We start from the raw sequence: 25,229 nt of genomic DNA, 5'->3' as shown, positions 1-25,229 counted from the left end.
CCTGAGGCTTAGGGAGCCCCAAGCCTGGGGCGACCCAGCCCTGATAATTAGGGATCTCCAGGCCTGGGGCGCCCCAGCACTAAGGCTTAGGGAGCCCTAGGCCTGAGGCGCCCCAGCCCTTAGGCTTAGGGAGGCCCAGGCCTTGGGTACTCCAGCCGTTAGGCTTAGGGTGCCCCAGCCCTTAGACTTAGGGTGCCCTAGGCCTGGGGCGCCCCAACCCTTAGATTTAGTGAGCCCCAGGACTGGGTAGCCCCAGCCATTAGGCTTAGGGTGCCCCAGGCCTGGTGCTCCCCAGGCCCTAGGCTTAGGTATACCCGGGCCTGGGGCGCCCCAGCCCATAGGCTTAGGGAGGCCCAGGCCTGGGGTGCCCCAGCCCTTTGGCTTATGGAGCCCCAGGCCTGGAGCGCCCCAGCCCTGAGGCTTAGGGATCCCCAGGCCTGGGGTGCTCCAGCCCTTAGGCTTAGGGAGCCCCTGGCCTTGGGTGCTCCAGCCCTTAGGCTTAGGGAGGCCCCGGCCTGGGGCGCCCCAGCCCTTAAGCTTAGGGAGCCCCAGGCCTGAGGCTTAGGGCGCGCGAGGCCTGGGGTGCCCAAGCCCTTAGGCATAGGGAGCCCCTGTCCTGGGCGGCCTACCTCTGAGGCTTAGGGAACCCCAGACCTTGGGCGCCCCAGCCCTTAGGCTTAGGGAGTCCTAGGCCTGGGGCGCCCCAGCCCTTAGGCTTAGGGAGGCCCAGGCCTTAGACTTAGGTTGCCCCAGCCCTTAGGCTTAGGGTGCCCCAGGCCTGGGGCTCCACAGCACCTAGGCTTAGGGATCCCCAGGCCTGGGGCGCCCCAGCCCTTAGGCATAGGAGCCACAGACCTCGGGCGCCCCAGCCCATAGGCTTATGGAGCCCCAGGCCTGAGGCGCCCAAGCCCTTAGGCTTATGGAGCCCCAGGCCTGGGGCACCCTAGCCCTGAGGCTTAGGGATCCGCAGGCCTGGGGCGCCCCAGCCCTGAGGCTTAGGGAGCCCCAGGTCTGGGGTGCCATAGCCCTTAGGCTTAGGGAGCCCTAGGCCTGGGGCGCCCCAGCCCTTAGGCTTAGGGAGGCCCAGGCCTGGGGCGCCCCAGCCCTTAAGCTTAGGGAGCCCCAAGCCTGAGGCTTAGGGCGCGCGAGGCCTGGGGTGCCCAAGCCCTTAGGCATAGGGAGCCCCTGTCCTGGGCGGCCTACCTCTGAGGCTTAGGGAACCCCAGACCTTGGGCGCCCCAGCCCTTAGGCTTAGGGAGTCCTAGGCCTGGGGCGCCCCAGCCCTTAGGCTTAGGGAGGCCCAGGCCTGGGCCTCCCCAGCCCTTAGGCTTAGGGAGCCCCAGGCCTGGGGCGCCCCAGCCCTTAGACTTAGGTTGCCCCAGCCCTTAGGCTTAGGGTGCCCCAGGCCTGGGGCTCCACAGCACCTAGGCTTAGGGATCCCCAGGTCTGGGGCGCCCCAGCCCTTGGGCATAGGAGCCACAGACCTCGGGCGCCCCAGCCCATAGGCTTAGGGATCCCAGGCCTGAGGCGCCCAAGCCCTTAGGCTTATGGAGCCCCAGGCCTGGGGCACCCTAGCCCTGAGGCTTAGGGATCCCCAGGCCTGGGGCGCCCCAGCCCTGAGGCTTAGGGAGCCCCAGGTCTGGGGTGCCCCAGCCTGAGGCTTAGGGAGCCCTAGGCCTGGGGATCCCCAGCCCTTAGGCTTAGGGAGCCCCAGGCCTGGGGAGCCCCAGCCCTTAGGCTTAGGGAGCCCCAGCCTGGCGAGCCCTAGTCCTTAGTCTTAGGGAGCCCCAGGCCTCGGGAGCCCTAGACTTAGGGAGCCCCAAGCCTGGTTAGCCCTTGGCTTAGGGAGCCCTAGGCCTTGGGAGCCCCAGCCCTCTGGCTTAGGGATCCCCACGCCTGGGGCGCCCCAGCCCTTAAGCTTAGGGAACCCCAGACCTGAGGCTTAGGGAGCACGAGGCCTGGGGAGCCCAAGGCCTTAGGAATTGGGAGCCCCTAGCCTGGGGCGGCCTAGCCCTGAGGCTTAGGGAGCCCCAAGCCTGGGGCGACCCAGCCCTGATAATTACGGAGCCCCAGGCCTGGGGCGCCCCAACCCTTAGGCTTAGGGAGGCCCAGGTTTGGGGCGCCCCAGCCCTTAGGCTTAGGGAGCCCCAGGCCTGCGGCGCCCGAGCCCTTAGACTTAGTGTGCCCCAGCCCTTAGAATAGGGAGCCCCCGGCCTGGGGCTCCCAGCCCTTAGGCATAGGGAGCCCCTGGCCTGGGTCGGCCTAGCCCTGAGGCTTAGGGAGGCCCATGACTGGGGCTACCCAGCCCTGATTATTAGGGAGCTCCAGGCCTGGTGCGCCCCAGCCCTAAGGCTTAGGGAGGCCCAGGCCTGGGGAGCCCCAGCCCTTAGGCTTAAGGAGCCCCAGGCCTGGGGCGCCCCAGCCCTTAGACTTAGGGTGCCCCAGCCCTTAGACTTAGGGAGCCCCTGCCCTGGGGCTCCCCAGCCCTTAGGCATAGGGAGCCCCTGGCCTGGGGCGGCCTAGCCCTTAGGCTTAAGGAGGCCCAGGCCTAGGTCGCCCCAGCCCTTAGGCTTAGGGAGCCACAGGCCTGGGGCGCACAGCCCATAGGCTTAGGGAGGCCTAGTCCTGGGGATCCCCAGCCCTTTGGCTTATGGAGCCCCAGGCCTGGGGCACCCAAGCCCTAGGGCTTAGGGATTCCTAGGCCTGGGGCGCCCCAGCCCTTAGGCTTAGGGAGGCCCAGGCTTGGGGCGCCCAAGCCCTTAGACTTGGGGAGCCCCAGGCTTGGGGAGCCCCAGCCCTTAGACATAGGGTGCCCCAGCCCTTAGACGTAGGGAGCCCCAGACCAGGGGCGCGCCAGACCTTAGACTTAGGTAGCCCCAGGAATGGGGAGCCCCAGCCGTAAGGCTTAGGGTGCCCTAGGCCTTGGGCTCCCCTACCTCTAGGCTTAGGGATCCCCAGGCCTAGGGCGCCTCAGTCCCTATGCTTAGGGATCCCCTGGCCTGGTGTGCCCCAGCCCTGAGGCTAAGGGCACCCCAGTCCTTTGGGTTAGGGAGCCCCAGGCCTGGGGTGCTCCAGCCCTTAGGCTTAGGGAGCCCTAGACCTGGGGCGCCACAAGCCTTTGGCTTAGACAGCCCCAGGTCTGGGGTGCCATAGCCCTTAGGATTAGGGAGCCCAAGGCCTGTGAAGCCCCAGCCCTTAGGCTTAGAGAACCCAGACCTGGGGAGCACTAGTCCTTAGGTTTAGGGAGCCCCAGGCCTGTGGCGCCACAGCACTTAGGCTTAGGGAGCCCCAGGCCTGGGGTGCTCCAGCCCTTAAGCTTAGGGAGCCCCAGGCCTGGGGCGCCCCAAGCCTTTGGCTTAGGGAGCCCCAGGTCCGGGGTGCCATTGCCCTTAGGCTTAGGGAGCCCCAGGCCTGGGGAGCCCCAGCCCTTAGGCTTAGGGAGCCCCAGACCTGGGGAGCCCTAGTCCTTAGGGTTAGTGAGCCCCAGTCCTGGGGAGCCCTAGGCTTAGGGAGCCTGAGACCTGGGGAGCACTAGGCTTAGGGATCCCCAGGCCTGGGGAGCCCCAGACATTAGGCTTAGGGAGCCCCAGGCCTGGGGAGCCACAGCCCTTAGCTTAGGTAGCCCCAGGCCTGGGGAGTCCCAGCCCTTAGGCTTAGGGAGTCCCAGGCCTTGGGAGACCCAGCCCTTAGGCTTCGAGAGCCCCAGGCCTGGGACTCCCCAGCCCTTAGGTTTAGGGAGCCGCATGCCTGTGGCGCCACAGCCCTTAGGCTTAGGGAGCCCCAGGCCTGCTGCGCCCCAGCGCTTAGGCTTAAGGAGCCCCAGGTTTGGGAATCCCCAGACCTTAGGCTAAGGGAGCCCGAGGCATGGGGCACCCCAAACCTGAGGCTTAGGGAGCACGAGGCCTGGGGCGCCCCAGCCCTAAGGCTTAGGGATCCTAGGCCTGGGGTGCCCCAGCCCTGAGGCTTTGGGAGTCCCAGGCCAGGGGTGCCCCAGCCTGAGGCTTAGGGAGACCAAGGCCTGGGGCGCCCCATCCCTTAGGATTATGGAGCCCCAGGCCAGGGTCGCCAAAGCCCTGAGGCATAGGGAGCCCCAGCCTTGGGGAGCCCCTGCCCTTAGGCTTAGGGAGCCAAGGGCTGGGGTGCCCCAGGCTTTAGGCTTAGGGAGGCCCAGGCCTGGGGCGCCCCAGCCCTTAGGCTTAGAGACCCCAGACCTGGGGAGCACTAGTCCTTAGGTTTAGGGAGCCCCAGGCCTGTGGCGCCACAGCCCTTAGGCTTAGGGAGCCCCAGGCCTGGGGCGCCCCAAGCCTTTGGCTTAGGGAGACCTAGGTCTGGGGTGCCATAGCCATTAGGCTTAGGGAGCCCCAGGCCTGGGGATCCCCAGCCCTTAGGCTTAGGGAGCCCCAGACCAGGGGAGCCCTAGTCCTTAGGGTTAGGGAGCCCCAGTCCTGGGGAGCCCTAGGCTTAGGGAGCCTGAGGCCTGGGGAGCACTAGGCTTAGGGATCCCCAGGCCTGGGGAGCCCCAGACATTAGGCTTAGGGAGCCCCAGGCCTGGGGAGCCACAGCCCTTAGCTTAGGTGGCCCCAGGCCTGGGGCACCCCAGCCCTTAGGTTTAGGGAGGCCCAGGCCTGTGGCGCCACAGCCCTTAGGCTTAGGGAGCCCCAGGCCTGGTGCGCCCCAGCGCTTAGGCTTAAGGAGCCCCAGGCCTGGGAATCCCCAGACCTTAGGCTAAGGGAGCCCGAGTCCTGGGGCGCCACAACCCTGAGGCTTAGGGAGCACGAGGACTGGGGCGCCCCAGCCCTTAGGCTTAGGGATCCTAGGCCTGGGGCGCTCCAAACATTAAGCTTAGGGAGCCGCCGGCTTGGGGCGCCCCAGCACTTAGACTTAGAGAGCCCCAGACCTGTGGCGCCCCGGGCCTTAGGCTTAGGGTGCCCCAGCCCTTAGACTTAGGGAGCCCCAGGCTGGGGCGGCCTAGCCCTGAGGCTTAGGGAGCCCCAAGCCTGGGGCGACCCAGCCCTGATAATTAGGGAGCTCCAGGCCTGGGGCGCCCCAGCACTAAGGCTTAGGGAGCCCTAGGTCTGAGGCGCCCCAGCCCTTAGGCTTAGGGAGGCCCAGGCCTTGGGTACTCCAGCCGTTAGGCTTAGGGTGCCCCAGCCCTTAGACTTAGGGTGCCCTAGGCCTGGGGCGCCCCAACCCTTAGATTTAGTGAGCCCCAGGACTGGGTAGCCCCAGCCATTAGGCTTAGGGTGCCCCAGGCCTGGTGTTCCCCAGGCCCTAGGCTTAGGTATACCTGGGCCTGGGGCGCCCCAGCCCATAGGCTTAGGGAGGCCCAGGCCTGGGGTGCCCCAGCCCTTTGGCTTATGGAGCCCCAGGTCTGGAGCGCCCCAGCCCTGAGGCTTAGGGATCCCCAGGCCTGGGGTGCTCCAGCCCTTAAGCTTAGGGAGCCCTAGGCCGGAGAACCCCAGCCCTGAGGCTTAGGGAGCCCCAAGCCTGGGGCGACCCATACCTGATTATTAGGTAGCCCCAGGCCTGGGGCGCCCCAGCCCTTAGGCTTAGGGAGTCCTAGGCCTGGGGTGCCAAAGCCCTTTTGCTTAGGAAAGCCCAGGCCTGGGGCACCCCAGCCCTTAGACATAGGGTGCCCCAGCCCTTAGACTTAGGGAGCCCCAGACTTGGGGCTCCCCAGCCCTTAGGCATAGGGAGCCCCTGGCCTGGGGCGGCCTAGCCCTGAGGCTTAGGGAGCCCCAAGCCTGGGGCGACCCAGCCCTGATAATTAGGGAGCTCCAGGCCTGGGGCGCCCCAGCACTAAGGCTTAGGGAGCCCTAGGCTTGAGGCGCCCCAGCCCTTAGGCTTAGGGAGGCCCAGGCCTTGGGTGCCCCAGCCCTTAGGCTTAGGGCGGTCCAGGCCTGGGGTGCCCCAGCCCTTAGATTTAGTGAGCCCCAGGACTGGGTAGCCCCAGGACTTGGTAGCCCCAGCCATTTGGCTTAGGGTGCCCCAGGCCTGGGGCTCCCCTGGCCCTAGGCTTAGGTATCCCCAGGCCTGGGGCTCCCCAGCCCATAGGCTAAGGGAGTCCCAGGCCTGGGGCGCCCCAGCCCTTTGGCTTATGGAGCCCCAGGCCTGGAGCGCCCCATCCCTGAGGCTTAGGGATCCCCAGGCCTGGGGTGCTCCAGCCCTTAGACTTAGGGAGCCCCAGGCCTGGGGTGCTCCAGCCCTTAGTCTTAGGGAGCCCCAGGCCTGGGGCGCCCCAAGCCTTTGGCTTAGGGAGCCCCAGGTCTGGGGTGCCATAGCCCTTAGGCTTAGGGAGCCCTAGGCCTGGGGAGCCCCAGCTCTTAGGCTTAGGTAGCCCCAGGCCGGAGAACCCCAACCCTTCGGCTAGGGAGCCCCACGCCTGGGGCGCCCCAGCCCTTAAGCTTAGAGAGCCCCAGGCCTGAGGCTTAGGGTGCGCGAGGCCAGGGGTGCCCAAGCCCTTAGGCATAGGGAGCCCCTGTCCTGGGTGGCCTAGCCCTGAGGCTTAGGGAGCCCCAGGCCTGGGGCGCCCCAGCCCTTAGCCTTAGGGAGTCCTAGGCCTGGGGCACCCCAGCCCTTAGGCTTAGGGAGGCCCAGGCCTGGGGCTCCCCAGCCCTTAGGCTTAGGGAGCCCCAGGCCTGGGGCGCCCCGGCCCTTAGACTTAGGTTGCCCCAGCCCTTAGGCTTAGGGTGCCCCAGGCCTGGGGCTCCACAGCACCTAGGCTTAGGGATCCCCAGGCCTGGGGCGCCCCAGCCCTTAGGCTTAGGAGCCACAGACCTCGGGCGCCCCAGCCCATAGGCTTAGGGAGGCCCAGGCCTGGGGCGCCCAAGCCCTTAGGATTAGGGAGCCCCAGGCCTGGGTTGCTCCAGCCCTTAGGCTTAGGGAGCACGAGGCCTGTGGCGCCCCAGCCCTTAGGCTTAGGAGCCACAGACCTCGGGCGCCCCAGCCCATAGGCTTAGGGAGTCCCAGGCCAGGGGCGCCCCAGCCCTGAGGCTTAGGGAGACCCAGGCCTGGGGCGCCCCATCGCTGAGGATTATGGAGGCCCAGGCCTCGGCGCCAGAGCCCTGAGGCATAGGGAGCCCCAGTCCTGGGGCGGCACAACCCTTAGGCTTTGGTAGCCCCAGGCCTGTGGCGCCCCAGCCCTGAGGCATACGGAGGCCCAGGCCTGGGGGGCCCCATCCCTGAGGCTTAGGGAGCTCCAGGCTTGGGGAGCCCGAGCGCTTAGGCTTACGGAGCCCCAGGTTTGGGGAGCCCTAGGCTTAGGGAGCCCTAGGCCTAGGTAGCCCTAGGCTTAGGGAGCCCGAGGCCTGGGGAGCCCAAGCCCTAAGTCTTAGGGAGCCCCAGGCCTGGGGCACTCCTGCCCTTAGGCTTAGGGAGCCCCAGGCCTGGGGAGCCCGAGCCCTTAGGCTTATGTGGCCCCAGGCCTGGGGAGCTCCAAACATTAGGCATAGGGAGCCGCCGGCCTCGGGTGCGCCAGCACTTAGACTTACAGAGCCCCAGACTTGTGGGGCCCCGGGCCTTAGGCTTAATGAGCCCCAGGCCTGGGACTCCCCAGCCCTTATGCTTAGGGAGCCCCAGGCCTGGGGCCCCCCAGCCCTTGTGATTTAGGAGCCCCAGGCTTGGGGCGCCCCAGCCCTGAGGCTAAGGACGCCCCAGCCCTTAGGGTTAGGGAGCACCAGTCTTGGGACGCCCCAGACCATAGGCTTAGGGAGGCCCAGCCTGGGGGGTCCCAGCCCTTTGGCTTATGGAGCCCCAGGCCTGGAGCGCCCCAGCCCTGAGGCTTAGGGATCCCCAGGCCTGGGGCGCCCCAGCCTTGAGGCTAAGGGCGCCCCAGCCCTTAGGGTTAGGGAGCCCAAGGTCTGGGGTGCCATAACTCTTAGGCTTAGGGAGCCTTCGGCCTGGGGAGCCCCAGCCCTTATGCTTTCGTAGCCCCAGGCCGGAGAACCCCAACCCTTAGGCTTAGGGAGCCCCAGGCCTGGGGAACCCCAGCCCTTAGGCTTAGGGAGCCCCAGACCTGGGGAGCCCTGGTCCTTAGGCTTAGGGAGCCCCAGGCCTCGGGAGCCCTAGACTAAGGGAGCCGCAGGCCTGGGTAGCCCTAGGCTTAGGGAGCCTGAGGCCTGGGGAGCACTAGGCTTAGGGATCCCCAGGCCTGGGGAGCCCCAGACATTAGGCTTAGGGAGCCCCAGGCCTGGGGAGCCAAAGCCCTTAGCTTAGGTAGCCCCAGGCCTGGGGCGCCCCAGCCCTTAGGTTTAGGGAGGCCCAGGCCTGTGGCGCCACAGCCCTTAGGCTTAGGGAGCCCCAGGCCTGGTGCGCCCCAGCGCTTAGGCTTAAGGAGCCCCAGGCCTGGGAATCCCCAGACCTTAGGCTAAGGGAGCCCGAGTCCTGGGGCGCCCCAACCCTGAGGCTTAGGGAGCACGAGGCCTGGGGCGCCCCAGCCCTTAGGCTTAGGGATCCTAGGCCTGGGGCGCTCCAAACATTAGGCTTAGGGAGCCGCCGGCTTGGGGCGCCCCAGCACTTAGACTTAGAGAGCCCCAGACCTGTGGCACCCCGGGCCTTAGGCTTAGGGAGCCCTAGGCCTGGGGTTCCCCCGCCCTTAGGCTTAGGGAGCCCCAGGCCTGGAGCGCCCCAGCCCTTAGACTTAGGGTGCCCACGCCCTTAGACTTAGGGAGCCCCAGGCTTGGGCGGCCTAGCCCTGAGGCTTAGGGAGCCCCAAGCCTGGGGCGACCCATCCCTGATAATTAGGGAGCTCCAGGCCTGGGGCGCCCCAGCACTAAGGCTTAGGGAGCCCTAGGTCTGAGGCGCCCCAGCCCTTAGGCTTAGGGAGGCCCAGGCCTTGTGTACTCCAGCCCTTAGACTTAGGGTGCCCCAGCCCTTAGACTTAGGGTGCCCTAGGCCTGGGGCGCCCCAACCCTTAGATTTAGTGAGCCCCAGGACTGGGTAGCCCCAGCCATTAGGCTTAGGGTGCCCCAGGCCTGGTGCACCCCAGGCCCTAGGCTTAGGTATCCCCGGGCCTGGGGCGCCCCAGCCCATAGGCTTAGGGAGGCCCAGGCCTGGGGTGCCCCAGCCCTTTGGCTTATGGAACCCCAGGCCTGGAGCGACCAAACCCTGAGGCGTAGGGATCCCCAGGCCTAGGGTGCTCCAGCCCTTAGGCTTAGGGAGCCCCAGACCTGGGGTGCTCCAGCCCTTAGGCTTAGGGAGCCCCAGGCCTGGGGCGCCCCAAGCCTTTGGTTTAGGGAGCCCCAGGTCTGGGGTGCCATAGCCCTTAGGCTTAGGGAGCCCTAGGCCTGGGGAGCCCCAGCTCTTAGACTTAGGTAGCCCCAGGCTGGAGAACCCCAACCCTTCGGCTTAGGGAACCCCAAGCCTGGGGCGCCCCAGCCCTTAAGCTTAGGGAGCCCCAGGCCTGAGGCTTAGGGCGCGCGAGGCCTGGGGTGCCCAAGCCCTTAGGCATAGGGAGCCCCTGTCCTGGGCGGCCTGGCCCTGAGGCTTAGGGAGCCCCAGGCCTGGGGCGCCCCAGCCCTTAGGCTTAGGGAGTCCTAGGCCTGGGGCGCCCCAGCCTTTAGGCTTAGGGAGGCCCAGGCCTGGGGCGCCCCAGCCCTTAGGCTTAGGGAGCCCCAGGCCTGGGGCGCCCCAGCCCTTAGACTTAGGTTGCCCCAGCCCTTAGGCTTAGGGTGCCCCAGGCCTGGGGCTCCACAGCACCTAGGCTTAGGAATCCCCAGGCCTGGGGCGCCCCAGCCCTTAGGCTTAGGAGCCACAGACCTCGGGCGCCCCAGCCCATAGGCTTAGGGAGACCCAGGCCTGAGGCGCCCAAGCCCTTAGGCTTATGGAGCCCCAGGCCTGGGGCGCCCTAGCCCTGAGGCTTAGGGATCCCCAGGCCTGGGGCGCCCCAGCCCTGAGGCTAAGGGCGCTCCAGCCCTTTGGCTTAGGGAGCCCCAGTTCTGGGGTGCCATAGCCCTTAGGCTTAGGGAGCCCTCGGCCTGGGGAGACCCAGCCCTTAGGCTTAGGTAGCCCCAGGCCGGAGAACACCAACCCTTAGGCTTAGGGAGTCCTAGGCCTGGGGCGCCCCAGCCCTTAGGCTTGGGAGGCCCAGGCCTGGGGAGCCCCAGCCCTTAGGCTTAGGGTGCCCCAACCCTTAGAATAGGGAGCCCCAGCCCTGGGGCTCCCCAGCCCTTAGGCATAGGGAGCCCCTGGCCTGGGTCGGCCTAGCCCTCGGGCTTAGGGAGCCCCATGCCTGGGGCTACCCAGCCCTGATTATTAGGGAGCTCCAGGCCTGGTGCGCCCCAGCCCTAAGGCTTAGGGAGGCCCAGGCCTGGGGAGCCCCAGCCCTTAGGCTTAGGGAGCCCCAGGCCTTGGGCGCCCCAGCCCTTAGACTTAGGGTACCCCAGCCCTTAGACTTAGGGGGCCCCTGGCCTGGGGCGGCCTAGCCCTTAGGCTTAGGGAGGCCCAGGCCTGGGTCGCCCCAGCCCCTAGGCTTAGGGAGCCCCAGGCCTTGGGAGCAACAGCCCTTAGGCTTAGGGAGCCACAGGCCTGGGGCGCTCCAGCCCATAGGCTTAGGGAGGCTCAGGCCTGGGGCACCCCAGCCCTGAGGCTAAGGACGCCCCAGCCCTTAGGGTTAGGGACCCCAGACCTGGGGCGCCCCAAGCCTTGGCTTAGGGAGCCCCAGTTCTGGGGTGTCATAGCCCTTAGATTTAGGGAGCCCTAGTCCGGGGAACCCCAACCCTTAGGCTTAGGGAGCCCTAGGCCGGAGAACCCCAGCCCTGAGGCTTAGGGAGCCCCAAGCCTGGGGCGACCCAGCCCTGATTATTAGGGAGCCCCAGGCCGGGGGCGCCCCAGCCCTTAGGCTTAGGGAGCCCTAGGCCTGGGGTGCCAAAGCCCTTTTGCTTAGGAAAGCCCAGGCCTGGGGCACCCCAGCCCTTAGACATAGGGTGCCCCAGCCCTTAGACTTAGGGAGCCCCAATTTTGGAGCTCCCCAGCCCTTAGGCATAGGGAGCCCCTGGCCTGGGGCGGCCTAGCCCTGAGGCTTAGGGAGCCCCAAGCCTGGGGCGACCCAGCCCTGAAAATTAGGGAGCTCCAGGCCTGGGGCGCCCCAGCACTAAGACTTAGGGAGCCCTAGGCTTGAGGCGCCCCAGCTCTTAGGCTTAGGTAGCCCCAGGCCGGAGAACCCCACCCCTTCGGCTAGGGAGCCCCACGCCTGGGGCGCCCCAGCCCTTAAGCTTAGGGAGCCCCAGGCCTGAGGCTTAGAGCGCGCGAGGCCTGGGGTGCCCAAGCCCTTAGGCATAGGGAGCCCCTGTCCTGGGTGGCCTAGCCCTGAGGCTTAGGGAGCCACAGGCCTGGGGCACCCCAGCCCTTAGGCTTAGGGAGTCCTAGGCCTGGGGCGCCCCAGCCCTTAGGCTTAGGGAGGCCCAGGCCTGGGGCGCCCCAGCCCTTAGACTTAGGTTGCCCCAGCCCTTAGGCTTAGGGTGCCCCAGGCCTGGGGCTCCACAGCACCTAGGCTTAGGGATCCCCAGGCCTGGGGTGCCCCAGCCCTTAGGCTTAGGAGCCACAGACCTCGGGCGCCCCAGCCCATAGGCTTAGGGAGGCCCAGGCCTGGGGAGCCCAAGCCCTTAGGCTTATGGAGCCCAGGCCTGGGGCGCCCTAGCCCTGAGGCTTAGGGATCCCCAGGCCTGGGGAGCCCCAGCCCGGAGGCTAAGGGCGCTCCAGCCCTTTAGCTTAGGGAGCCCCAGGTCTTGGGTGCCATAGCCCTTAGGCTTAGGGAGCCCTCGGCCTGGGGAGACCCAGCCCTTAGGCTTAGGTAGCCCCAGGCCAGAGAACCCCAACCCTAAGGCTTAGGGTGTCCTAGGCCTGGGGCGCCCCAGCCCTTAGGCTTAAGGAGGCCCAGGCCTGGGGCGCCACAGCCCTTAGGCTTAGGGATCCCCAGGTCTGGGGCGCCCGAGCCCTTAGACTTAGGGTGCCCCAGCCCTTAGAATAGGGATCCCCAGCCCTGGGGCTCCCCAGCTCTTAGGCATAGGGAGCCCCTGGCCTGGGTCGGCCTGGCCCTGAGGCTTAGGGAGCCCCATGCCTGTGGCTACCCAGCCCTGATTATTAGGGAGCTCCAGGCCTGGTGCGCCCCAGCCCAAAGGCTTAGGGAGGCCCAGGCCTTGGGAGCCCCAGCCCTTAGGCTTAGGGAGCCCCAGGCCTGGGGCGCCCCAGCCCTTAGACTTAGGGTACCCCAGCCCTTAGACTTAGGGAGCCCCTGGCCTGGGGCGCCCCAGCCCTTAGGCTTAGGGAGCCACAGGCCTGGGTCGCCCCAGCCCATAGGCTTAGGGAGGCTCAGGCCTGGGGAGCCCCAGCCCTTTGGCTTATGGAGCCCCAGGCTTGGGGCACCCCAGCCCTAGGGCTTAGGGTGTCCTAGGCCTGGGGCGCCCCAGCCCTTAGGCTTAGGGAGGCCCAGGCTTGGGGCACCCAGCCCTTAGACTTGGGGAGCCCCAGGCTTGGGGCGCCCCAGGCCTTAGACATAGGGTGCCCCAGCCCTTAGACTTAGGGAGCCCCAGGCCTGGGGCACCCCAGCCCTTAGACATAGGTAGGCCCAGGACTGGGGAGCCCCAGACCTAAGGCTTAGGGTGCCCCAGGCCTAGGGCTCCTCAGCCCCTAGGCTTAGGGATCCCCAGGCCTGGGGCTCCCCAGTACCTATGCTTAGGGATCCCCTGGCCTGGGGCGCCCCAGCCCTGAGTCTATGGGCACCCCAGTCCTTTGGGTTAGGGAGCCCCAGGCCTGGGGTGCTCCAGCCCTTAGGCTTAGGGAGCCCCAGACCTGGGGCGCCCCAAGCCTTTGGCGTAGAGAGCCCCAGGTCTGGGGTGCCATAGCCCTTAGGATTTGGGAGCCGAAGGCCTGGGGAGCCCCAGCCCTTTGGCTTAGAGAACCCAGACCTGGGGAGCACTAGTCCTAAGGTTTAGGGAGCCCCAGGCCTGTGGCGCCACAGCCCTTAGGCTTAGGGAGCCCCAGGCCGTGGGTGCTCCAGTCCTTAGGCTTAGGGAGCCCCAGGCCTGGGGAGCCCCAGCCCTTAGGCTTAGGGAGCCCCAGACCTGGGGAGCCCTAGTCCTTAGGCTTAGGGAATCCCAGTCCTGGGGAGCCCTAGGCTTAGGGAGCCTGAGGCCTGGGCAGCACTAGGCTTAGGGATCCCCAGGCGTGGGGAGCCCCAGACATTAGGCTTAGGGAGCCCCAGGCCTGGGAAGCCACAGCCCTTAGCTTAGGTAGCCCCAGGCCTGGGGAGCCCCAGCCCTTTGGCTTAGGGAGTCCCAGGCCTGGGGAGACCCAGCCCTTAGGCTTCGAGAGCCCCAGGCCTGTGGCGCCACAGCGCTTAGGCTTAAGGAGCCCCAGGTCTTGGAATCCCCGACCTTAGGCTAAGGGAGCCCGAGGCCTGGGGCGCCCCAACCCTGTGGCTTAGGGAGCACGAGGCCTGGGGCGCCCCAGCCCTTAGGCTTAGGGATCCTAGGCCTGGGGCGCCCCAGTCCTGAGGCATTGGGAGGCCCTGGCCAGGGTCGCCCCAGCCCTGAGGCTTAGGGAGACCCAGGCCTGAGGCGCCCCATCCCTTAGGATTATGGAGCCCCAGGCCTGGGTCGCCAGAGCCCTGAGGCATAGGGAGCCCAAGGCCTGGGGCGGCACAGCCCTTAGGCTTTGGGAGCCCCAGGAATGGGGAGCCCCAGCCCTGAGGCATACGGAGGCCCAGGCCTGGGGGGCCCCAGTCCTGAGGCTTAGGAGCCCCAGGCTTGGGGAACCTGAGCGATTAGGCTTACGGAGCCCCAGGCTTGGTGAGCCCTAGGCTTAGGGAGCCCTAGGCCTAGGTAGCCCTAGGCTTAGGGAGCCCCAGGCCTGGGGCGCTCCAGCCCTAAGGCTTAGGGAGCCCCAGACTTGTGGCTCCCCGGTCCATAGGCTTAATGAGCCCCAGGCCTGGGACTCCCCAACCCTTATGCATAGGGAGCCCCAGGGCTGGGGAGCCCCAGGCCTTGTGCTTTGGGAGCCCCAGGCCTGGGGCGCCACAGCCCTGAGGCTAAGGACGCCCCAGCCCTTAGTGTTAGGGAGCCCCAGGCCTGGGGCGCCCCAAGCCTTGGCTTAGGGAACCCCAGGTCTGGGGTGCCATAGCCCTTAGGCTTAGGGAGCCCTAGTCCGGAGAACCCCAACCCTTAGGCTTAGGGAGCCCTAGGCCGGGGAACCCCAGCCCTGAGGCTTAGGGAGCCCCAAGCCTGGGGCGACCCAGCCCTGATTATTAGGGAGCCCCAGGCCTGGGGCGCCCCAGCCCTTTGGTTTAGGGAGCCCTAGGCCTGGGGTGCCAAAGCCCTTTTGCGTAGTAAAGCCCAGGCCTGGGGCGCCCCAGCCCTTAGGCTTAGGGAGCCCCAGGCCTGGGGCACCCCAGCCCTTAGACATAGGGTGCCCCAGCCCTTAGACTTAGGGAGCCCCTGGCCTGGGGCGGCCTAGCCCTGAGGCTTAGGGAGCCCCAAGCCTGGGGCGACCCAGCCCTGATAATTAGGGAGCTCCAGGCCTGGGACGCCCCAGCACTAAGGCTTATGGAGCCCTAGGCTTGAGGCGACCCAGCCCTTAGGCTTAGGGAGGCCCAGGCCTTGGGTTACCCAGCCCTTAGGCTTAGGGAGATCCAGGCCTGGGGTGCCCCAGCCCTTAGATTTTGGGTGCCCCAGCCCTTAGACTTAGGGAGCCCCAGGCCTGGGGAGCTACAGCCATTAGGCTTAGGGTACCCCAGGCCTAGGGCTCCCCAGCCCCTAGGCTTAGGGATCACCAGGCCTGGGGCGCCCCAGCCCTTAGTCTTAGGAGCCACAGACCTGGGGCGCCCCAGCCCATAGGCTTAGGTAGGCCCAGGCCTGGCCGCCCAAGCCCTTAGGCTTATGGAGCCCCAGGCCTGGGGCGCCCTAGCCCTGAGGCTTGGGGATCCCCAGGCCTGGGGTGCTCCAGCTCTTAGGCTTAGGGAACCCCAGGCCTGGGGCCCCCCAACCCTTTGGCTTAGGGAGCCCCAGGTCTGGGGTGCCATAGCCTTAGGCTTAGGGAGCCCTAGGCCTGGGGAGCCCCAGCCCTTAGGCTTAGGGAGCCCCAGGCCTGGGGAGCCCTAGTCCTTAGGCTTAGGGAGCCCGAGGCCTCGGGAGCCCTAGACTTAGGGAGCCGCAGCCTGGGTAGCCCTAGGTTTAGGGAGCCCTAGGCCTTGGGAGCCCCAGCCCTCTGGCTTAGGGATCCCCACGCCTGGGGCGCCCCAGCCCTTAAGCTTAGGGAGCCCCAGGCCTGAGGCTTAGGGAGCGCGAGGCCTGGGGCGCCCAAGCCCTTGGGCATAGGGAGCCCCTGTCCTGGGCGTCCTAGCCCTGAGGCTAAGGGAGCCCCAGGCCTGGGGCGCCCCAGCCCTTAGGCTTAGGGAGGCCCAGGCCTGGGGCGCCCGAGCCCCTAGGCTTATGGATCCCCAGGCCTGGGGCGCCCCAGCCCTTAGTCTTAGGAGCCACAGACCTGGGGCGCCCCAGCCCATAGGCTTAGGGAGGCCCAGGCCTGGGGCGCCCAAGCCCTTAGGCTTATGGACCCCAGGCCTGGGGAGCCCTAGCCCTGAGGCTCAGGGATCCCCAGGTCTGGGGTGCCATAGCCCTTGGGCTTAGGGAGCCCTAGGCCTGGGGAGTCCCAGCCCTTAGGCTTAGGTAGCCCCAGGCCGGAGAACCCCAACCTTTAGGCTTAGGGAGCCCCTGGCCTGGGGAGCCCTAGTCCTTACGCTTAGGGAGCCCCAGTCCTGGGGAGCCCTAGGCTTAGGGAGCCTGATGCCTGGGGAGCCCTAGGCTTAGGGATCCCCAGGCCTGGGGAGCCCCAGACATTAAGCTTAGGGAGCCCCAGGCCTGGGGAGCCCCAGCCCTTAGGCTTAGGGAGTCCCAGGCCTGGGGAGACCAAGCCCTTAGGCTTCGGGAGCCCCAGGTCTGGGGCTCCCCAGCCCTTAGGCTTAGGGAGCCCTAATCCTGGGGCGCCCCAGTCCTTAGGTTTAGGCAGCCCCAGGCCTGTGGCGCCCCAGCCCCAAGGCTTAGGGATCACCAGGCCTGGGGCGCCCCAGTCCCTAGCCTTAGGGATCCCCTGGCCTGGGGCGCCCCAGCCCTGAAGCTAAATGCGCCCCTGCTCTTTGGGTTAGGGAGCCCTAGGCCTGGGGTGCTCCAGCCCTTAGGCTTAGGGAGCCCCAGACCTGGGGCGCCCCAAGCCTTTGGCTTAGGGAGCCCCAGGTCTGGGGTACCATAGACCTTAGGATTAGGGAGCCCAAGGTCTCTGGAGCCCCAGCCCTTAGGCTTAGAGAACCCAGACGTGGGAGCACCAGTCCTTAGGTTTAGGTAGCCCCAGGCCTGTGGCGCCACAGCCCTTAGGATTAGGAAGCCCCAGGCCTGGGTTGCTCCAGCCCTTAGGCTTAGGGAGCACGAGGCCTGTGGCGCCCCAGCCCTGAGTCTTTGGGAGTCCCAGGCCAGGGGCTCCCCAGCCCTGAGGCTTAGGGAGACCCAGGCCTGGGGCGCCCCATCCCTGAGGATTATTGAGCCCCAGGCCTGGGGCGCCAGAGCCCTGAGACATAGGGAGCCCCAGGCCTGGGGCGGCACAACCCTTAGGCTTTGGGAGCCCCAGGCCTGGGGCGCACCAGCCCTGAGGCATACGGAGGCCCAGGCCTGGGGGGCCCCAACCCTGAGGCTTAGGGAGCCCCAGGCTTGGGGAGCCCGAGCGCTTAGGCTTACGGAGCCCCAGGTTTGGGGAGCCCTAGGCTTCGGGAGCCCTAGGCCTAGGTAACCCTAGGCTTAGGGAGCCCGAGGCCTGGGGATCCCAAGCCCTAAGTCTTAGGGAGCCCCAGGCCTGGGGCGCTCTTGCCCTTAGGCTTAGGGAGCCCCAGGCCTGGGGAGCCCGAGCCCTTAGGCTTATGTAGCCCCAGGCCTGGGGAGCTCCAAACATTAGGCATAGGGAGCCGCCGGCCTCGGGTGCCCCAGCACTTAGAATTACAGAGCCCCAGACTTGTGGGGCCCCGGGCCTTAGGCTTAATGAGCCCCAGGCCTGGGACTCCCCAGCCCTTATGCTTAGGGAGCCCCACGCCTGGGGCCCCCCAGCACTTGTGATTTGGGAGCCCCAGGCTTGGGGCGCCCCAGCCCTGAGGCTAAGGACGCCACAGCCCTTAGGGTTAGGGAGCACCAGGCTTGGGGCGCCCCAGCCCATAGGCTTAGGGAGGCCCAGCCTGGGGGGTCCCAGCCCTTTGGCTTCTGGAGCCCCAGGCCTGGAGCGCCCCAGCCCTGAGGCTTAGGGATCCCCAGGCCTGGGGCGCCCCAGCCCTGAGGCTAAGGGCGCCCCAGCCCTTAGGGTTAGGGAGCCCCAGGTCTGGGGTGCCATAACCCTTAGGCTTAGGGAGCCTTCGGCCTGGGGAGCCCCAACCCTTATGCATTCGTAGCCCCAGGCCGGAGAACCCCAACTCTTAGGCTTAGGGAGCCCCAGGCCTGAGGCTTAGGGAGCGCGAGGCCTGGGGCGCCCAAGCCCTTAGGCATAGGTAGCCCCTGTCCTAGGGCGGCCTAGCCCTGAGGCGTAGGGAGCCCTAGGACTGGGGTGCCCCAGCCCTTAGGCCTAGGGAGTCCTAGGCCTGGGGCGCACCAGCCCTTAGGCTTAGGGAGCCCCAGCCCTGGGCGCCCCAAGCCTTTGGCTTAGGGAGCCCCAGGTCTGGGGTGCCTTAGCCCTTAGGCTTGGGGAGCCCCAAGCCTGGGGAGCCCCAGCCCTTAGGCTTAGGGAGCCTCAGACCAGGGGAGCCCTAGTCCTTAGGCTTAGGGAGTCCCAGTCCTGGGGAGCCCCAGGCTAAGGGAGCCTGAGGCCTGGGAAGCACTCGGCTTAGGGATCCCCAGGCCTGGGGAGCTCCAGACATTAGGCTTAGGGAGCCCCAGGCCTGGGGAGCCACAGCCCTTAGCTTAGGTAGCCCCAAGCCTGGGGAGCCCCAGCCCTTAGGCTTAGGGAGTCCCAGGCCTGGGGAGACCCAGCCCTTAGGCTTCGAGAGCCCCAGGCCTGGGGCGCCCCAGCCCTTAGGTTTAGGGAGCCCCAGGCCTGTGGCGCCACAGTACTTAGGCTTAGGGAGCCCCAGGCCTGGTGCGACCCAGCGCTTAGGCTTAAGGAGCCCCAGGCCTGGGAATCCCCAGACTTTAGTCTAAGGGAGCCCGAGGCCTGGGGCGCCCCAACCCTGAGGCTTAGGGAGCACGAAGCCTGGGGCGCCCCAGCCCTTAGGCTTAGGGATCCTAGGCCTGGGGTGCCCCAGCCCTGAGGCTTTGGGAGTCCCAGGCCAGGGGCGCCCCAGCCCTGAGGTTTAGGGAGACCCCGGCCTGGGGCGCCCCATCCCTGAGGATTATGGAGCCCCAGGCCTGGGGCGCCAGAGCCCTGAGGCATAGGGAGCCCCAGGCCTGGGGCGGTACAGCCCTTAGGCTTTGGGAGCCCCAGGCCTGGGGCGCCCCAGCCCTGAGGCATACGGAGGCATAGGCCTGGTGGCCCCAGCCCTGAGGCTTAGGGAGCCCCAGGCTTGGGGAGCCCGAGCGCTTAGGCTTACGGAGCCCCAGGCTTGGGGAGCCCTAGGCCTAGGTAGCCCTAGGTTTAGGGAGCCCTAGGCCTGGGGAGCCCCTGCCCTAAGGCTTAGGGAGCCCCAGGCCTGGGGAGCTCCAAACATTAGGCTTAGGGAGCCGCCGGCCTGGGGCGCCCCAGCAGTTAGACTTAGAGAGCCCGAGACCTGTGGCGCCTCGGGCCTGAGGCTTAATGAGCCCCAGGCCTGGGATTCCCCAGCCGTTATGCTTAGGGAGCCCCAGGACTGGGCCGCCCCAGCCCTGGTGCTTTGGGAGCCCCAGGCCTGGGGCGCCCCAGCCCTGAGGCTTAGGGAGCCACAGGCCTGGGGCGCCCGAGCCCTGAGGCTAAGGACGCCCCAGCCCTTAGGGTTAGGAAGACCCAGGCCTTGGGTGCCCCAAGCCTTGGCTTAGAGAGCCCAAGGTGTGGGGTGCCATAGTCCTTAGGCTTAGGGAGCCCTAGGCCGGAGAACCCCAACCCTTAGGTTTAGGGAGCCCTAGGCCGGAAAACCCCAGCCCTGAGGCTTAGGGAGCCCCAAGCCTGGGGCGACCCAACCCTGATTATTAGGGAGCCCCAGGCCTGGGGCGCCCCAGCCCTTAGGTTTAGTGAGACCCAGGCCTGTGGCGCCACATTACTTAGGCTTAGGGAGCCCCAGGCCTGGTGCGACCCAGCGCTTAGGCTTAAGGAGCCCCAGCCTGGGAATCCCCAGACTTTAGTCTAAGGGAGCCCGAGGCCTGGGGCGCCCCAACCCTGAGGCTTAGGGAGCACGAGGCCTGGGGCGCCCCAGCCCTTAGGCTTAGGGATCCTAGGCCTGGGGTGCCCCAGCCCTGAGGCTTTGGGTGTCCCAGGCCAGGGGCGCCCCAGCCCTGAGGTTTAGGGAGACCCCGGCCTGGGGCGCCCCATCCCTTAGGATTATGGAGCCCCAGGCCTGGGGAGCCAGAGCCCTGAGGCATAGGGAGCCCCAGGCCTGGGGCGGCACAGCCCTTAGGCTTTGGGAGCCCCAGGCATGGGGCGCCCCAGCCCTGAGGCATACGGAGGCATAGGCCTGGTGGCCCCAGCCCTGAGGCTTAGGGAGCCCCAGGCTTGGGGAGCCCGAGCGCTTAGGCTTACGGAGCCCCAGGCTTGGGGAACCCTAGGCTTAGGGAGCCCTAGGCCTAGGTAGCCCTAGGTTTAGGGAGCCCTAGGCCTGGGGAGCCCCAGCCCTAAGGCTTAGGGAGCCCCAGGCCTGGGGAGCTCCAAACATTAGGCTTACGGATCCTAGGCCTGGGGTGCCCCAGCCCTGAGGCTTTGGGAGTCCCAAGCCAGGGGCGCCCCAGCCCTGAGGTTTAGGGAGACCCCGGCCTGGGGCGCCCCATCCCTGAGGATTATGGAGCCCCAGGCCTGGGGCGCCAGAGCCCTGAGGCATAGGGAGCCCCAGGCCTGGGGCAGTACAGCCCTTAGGCTTTGGGAGCCCCAGGCCTGGGGCGCCCCAGCCCTGAGGCATACGGAGGCATAGGCCTGGTGGCCCCAGCCCTGAGGCTTAGGGAGCCCCAGGCTTGGGGAGCCCGAGCGTTTAGGCTTACGGAGCCCCAGGCTTGGGGAGCCCTAGGCCTAGGTAGCCCTAGGTTTAGGGAGCCCTAGGCCTGGGGAGCCCCAGCCCTAAGGCTTAGGGAGCCCCAGGCCTGGGGAACTCCAAACATTAGGCTTAGGGAGCCGCCGGCCTGGGGCGCCCCAGCAGTTAGACTTAGAGAGCCCGAGACCTGTGGCGCCTCGGGCCTGAGGCTTAATGAGCCCCAGGCCTGGGATTCCCCAGCCGTTATGCTTAGGGAGCCCCAGGCCTGGGGCGCCCCAGCCCTTAGGCTTAGGGAGCCCTAGGCCTGGTGTGCCCCAGCCCTTAGGCTTAGGGATGCCCAGGCCTGGGGCACCCCAGCCCTTTGGCTTAGGGAGTCCCAGGCCTGGGGCGCCCCAGCCCTTAGGCATAGGGTGCCCCAGCCCTTAGGCATAGGGAGCCCAGGCTTGGGGCTGCCTAGCCCTGAGGCGTAGAGAGCCCCAAGCCTGGGGCGACACAGCCCTGATAATTAGGGAGCTCCAGGCCTGGGGCGCCCCAGCATTAAGGCTTAGGGAGCCCTAGGCCTGAGGCGCCCCAGCCCTTAGGCTTAGGGAAGCCCAGGCCTTGGGCGCCCCAGCCCTTAGGCTTAGGGAGGTCCAGGCCTAGTGTGCCCCAGCCATTAGACTTAGGGTGCCCCAGCCCTTAGACTTAGGGAGCCCTATGCCTGGGGCACCCCAGCCCTTAGATTTAGGGAGCCCCAGGCCTGAGAACCACAGCCCTTAGCTTAGGTAGCCCCATGCCTGGGGAGCCCCAGCCCTTAGGCTTAGGGAGTCCGAGGCCTGGGGAGACAAAGCCCTAAGGCTTCGGGAGCCCCAGGCTTGGGGCGCCCCAGCCCTTGGTCTTAGGGAGCCCTAGTCCTGGGGCGCCCCAGCCCTTAGGTTTAGGCAGCCCCAGGCCTGTAGCGCCCCAGCCCTAAGGCTTAGGGAGCACCAGGCCTGGTGAACCCATGCGCTTAGGCTTAAGGAGCCCCAGCCTGGGGAGCCCCAGACCTTAGGCTAAGGGAGCCCGAGGCCTCGGGCGCCCCAGCCCTGAGGCATAGGGAGGCCCAGGCCGGGGGCGCCCCAGCCCGGAGGCGTAGGGAGCCCCAGGCTTAGGAAGCCCGAGCCCTTAGGCTTAGGGAGCCCCAGGCTTAGGGAGCCCTAGGCTTAGGGAGCCCTAGGCCTAGGTAGCCCTAGGATTAGGGCACCCGAGGCCTGGGGATCCCCAGCCCTAAGGCATAGGGAGCCCCAGGCCTGGGGAGCTCCAAACATTAGGCTTAGGGAGCGCCAGGCTGGGGCGCCCCAACCTTGAGGCTTAGGGACCCCAGATCTGGGGCGTCAGAGCCCTGAGACTTAGGGAGCCCCAGTTCTGGGATGCCCCAGCCTTAGGCTTAGGGAGCCCCAGGTCTGGGGCGCCCCAGCCCTTAGGCTTAGGGAGCCCCAAGCCTGGGGCTCCCCAGCCCTTAGGCTTAGGGAGCCCCAGGCCTGAGTCGCCCCAGGCCTGAGTCTTAGGGAGCCCCAGGCCTGGGGCGCCCCAGCCCTGAGTCTTAGGGAGGCCCAGGCCTGGGGCGCACCAGCCCTTAGGCTTAGGGAGCCCCAGGCTTGGGGCGCCCTAGGCTTAGGGAGCCCTAGACTTAGGTAGCCCTAGGCTTAGGGAGCCCCAGGCCTGGGTAGCCCGAGCCCTTAGGCTTATGGAGCCCCAGGCCTGGGGAGCTCCAAACATTAGGCTTAGGGAGCCCCAGGCCTGGGCGCCCCAGCACTTAGGCTTAAGGAGCCCCAGGCCTGGGGCTCCCCAGCCCTTATGATTAGGGAGCCCCAGGCCTAGGGCGCCCCAGCCCTGAGACTTGGGAGCCCCAGGCGTTAGGCGCCCCTGCCCTGAGGCTTAGGGAGCCCCAGGCCTTGGTCGCACCAGCCCTGAGGCTTAGGGAGCCCGAGGCCTGGGGAGCCCCAGCCCTAAGGCTTAGGAAGCCCCAAGCCTGGGACGCTCCAGCCCTTAGGATGAGGGAGCCCCAGGCCTGGGGCTCCCCAGCCCTTAGGCTTAGGGAGCCCCAGGTCTGGGGAGCTCCAAACATTAGGCTTAGGTATCCCCAGGCCTAGTGCACCCCAGACCTTAGGCTTAGGGAGTCACAGGCCTGGGGCGCCCCAGCAATAGGCTTAGGGAGGTCCAGGCCTGGGGCGCCCCAGCCATTTGGCTTATGGATCCCCAGGCCTGGGACGACCCAGCCCTGAGGCTTAGGGATCCCCAGGCCTGGGGCGCCCCAGCCCTGACGCTAAGGGTGGCCCAGCCCTTAGGTTTAGGGAGCCCCAGGCCTGGGGCACCCCAAGCCTTTGGCTTAGGGAGGCCCAGGTCTGGGGTGCCATAGCCCTTAGGCTTAGGGAGCCCTAGGCCTGAGGAGCCCCAGCCCTAAGGCTTAGGTAGCCCCAGGCCGGAGAACGCCAACCCTTAGGCATAGGGAGCCCCTGGCCTGGGGAGGCCTAGCCCTGAGGATTAGGGAGCCCCAAGCCTGGGGCGACCCAGCCCTGATAATTAGGGAGCTCCAGGCCTTGGGCGCCCCAGCATTAAGGCTTAGGGAACCCTAGGCCTGAGGCGCCCCAGCCCATAGGCTTAGGGAGGCCCAGGCCTTGGGCGCCCAGCCCTTAGGCTTAGGGAGGTCCAGGCCTGGGGCGCCCCAGCCATTAGGCTTAGGGAGCCCCTGGTCTGAGTCGCCCCAGCCCTGAGTCTTAGGGAGCCCCAGGCCTGGGGCGCCCCAGCCCTGAGGCTTAGGTAGCCCCAGGCCTGGGGCGCCCCAGCCCTGAGACTTAGGGAGCCCCAGGCCTGGGGCGCCCCAGCCCTTAGAGTTGGGGCCCCAGGACTGGGGAGCCCCAGCCCTTATGCTTAGGGTGCCCCAGGCCTGGGGCTCCCCAGCCCCTAGCTTAGGGATCCCCAGGCCTGGGGCGCAACAGCCCTGAGGCTAAGAGCGCCCCAGCCCTTAAGCTTAGGGAGCCCCAGGCCTGAGGCTTAAGGAGCACGAGGCCTGGGGCGCCCAAGCCCTTAGGTATAGGGAGCCCCTGTCCTGTGCGGCCTAGCCCTGAGGCTTAGGGAGACCCAAGCCTGGGGCGACCCAGCCCTGATTATTAGGGAGCCCCAGGCCTCGGGCGCCCCAGCCCTTAGGCTTAGGGAGTCCAAGGCCTGGGGCGCCCCAGCCCTTAGGCTTAAGGAGCCCCAGGCCTGGGGCGCCCCAGCCCTTAGTCTTAGGGTGCCCCAGCCCTTAGGCTTAGGGTGCCCCAGGCCTGGGGCTCCCCAGCCCCTAGGCTTAGGGATCCCCAGGCCTGGGGCGCCCCCGCCCTGAGGCTAAGGGCGCCCAAGCCCTTTGCCTTAGGGAGCCCAGGCCTGGGTTGCTCCAGCCCTTAGGCTTAGGGATCACCACGCCTGGGGCGCCCAAGCCCTTAGGCATAGGGAGCCCCTGTCCTAGGGCGGCCTAGCCGTGAGGCTTAGGGAGCCCCAAGCCTGGGGAGACCAAGCCCTGATTATTAGGGAGCACCAGGCCTGGGGCGCCCCAGCCCTTAGGCTTAGGGAGTCCTAGGCCTAGGGCGCCCCAGCCCTTAGACTGAGGGAGGCCCAGGGCTGGGGTGCCCCAGTCCTTAGGCTTAGGGAGCCCCAGGCCTGGGGCGCCCCAGCCCTTAGACTTAAGGTGCCCCAGGCCTTAGACTTAGTGTGCCCCAGGCCTGGGGCACCCCAACCCTTAGACTTAGGGAGCCCCAGGACTGGGGAACCTCAGTACATAGGCTTAGGGTGCCCCAAGCCTGGGGCTCCCCAGCCCCTAGGCTTAGGTATCCCCAGGCCTGAGACACCCCAGCCCTTAGGCTTAGGAGCCACAGGCCTTGGGCGCCCCAGCCCATAGGCGTAGGGAGGCCCAGGCCTGGGGGGCCCAAGCCCTTGGGAATATGGAGCCCCTGGCCTGGGGCGCCCTAGCCCTGAGGCTTAGGGATCCCCAGGCCTGGGGCGCCCCAGCCCTGTGGCTAAGGCCGCCCCAGCCTTTAGGCTTACGGAGCCCCAGGCCTGGGGCGCCCCAGCCCTTAGTCTTAAGGAGCCTTAGTCCTGGGGCGCCCCAGCCCTTAGGTTTAGGGAGCCCCAGGCCTGTGGCGCCCCAGCCCTTAGGCTTAGGGAGCCCCAGGAATGGTGAACCCATGCGCTTAGGCGTAAGGAGCCCCAGGCCTGGGGAGGCCCAGACCTTAGGCTAAGGGAGCCCGAGGCCTGGGGCGCCCCAACCCTGAGGCTTAGGGAGCACGAGGCCTGGGGCGCCACAGCCCTTAGGCTTAGGTATCCCAGGCCTGGGGCGCCCCAGCCCTTAGGCTTTGGGAGACCCAGGCCTGGGGCGCCCCAACCCTGAGGCATAGGGAAGCCCAGGCCTGGGGCGCCCCAGCCCTGAGGCATAGCGAGCCCTAGGCTAGGGGAGCCCGAGCCCTTAGGCTTAGGGAGCCCCAGGCTTGTGGAGCCCTAGGCTTAGGGAGCCCTAGAACTAGGTAGCCCTAGGCTTAGGGAGACCGAGGCCTGGGGAGCCCCAGCCCTAAGGCATAGGGAGCCCCAAGCCTGGGGAGCTCCAAACATTAGGCTTAGGGATCCCCACACCTGGGGTGCCCCAGCCCTTAAGCTTAGGGAGATCCAGGTCTGGGGCGCCCCAGCCCTTCGGATTAGGAAGCCCCAGGCCTGGGGCGCCCCAGCCCTTAGGCTTAGGGAGTCCTAGGCCTGGGGCGCCCCAGCCCTTAGGCTTAGGGAGGCCCAGGCCTGGGGCGCCCCAGCCCTTAGGCTTAAGGAGCCCCAGGCCTGGGGCACCCCAGCCCTTAGACTTAGGGTGCCCCAGCCCTTAGGCTTAGGGTGCGCCAGGCCTGGGGCTCCCCAGCCCCTAGGCTTAGGTATCCCCAGGCCTTGGGCGCCCCAGCCCTGAGGCTAAGGGCGCCCCAGCCATTTGACTTAGGGAGCCCCACGTCTGGGGTGCCATAGCCCTTAGCCTTAGGGAGCCCTAGGCCTGGGGAGCCACAGCCCTTAGGCTTAGGTAGCCCCAGATCGGAGAACCCCAACCCTTAGGCTTAGGGAGCCCCAGGCTTGCGAAGCCCCAGCCCTTAGGCTTAGG

Source organism: Tenrec ecaudatus, chromosome 13 (assembly GCF_050624435.1).
Source record: "Tenrec ecaudatus isolate mTenEca1 chromosome 13, mTenEca1.hap1, whole genome shotgun sequence".
In the NCBI taxonomy this organism is placed as follows: Eukaryota; Metazoa; Chordata; class Mammalia; order Afrosoricida; family Tenrecidae; genus Tenrec; species Tenrec ecaudatus.
This window is presented reverse-complemented; position numbering follows the sequence as displayed.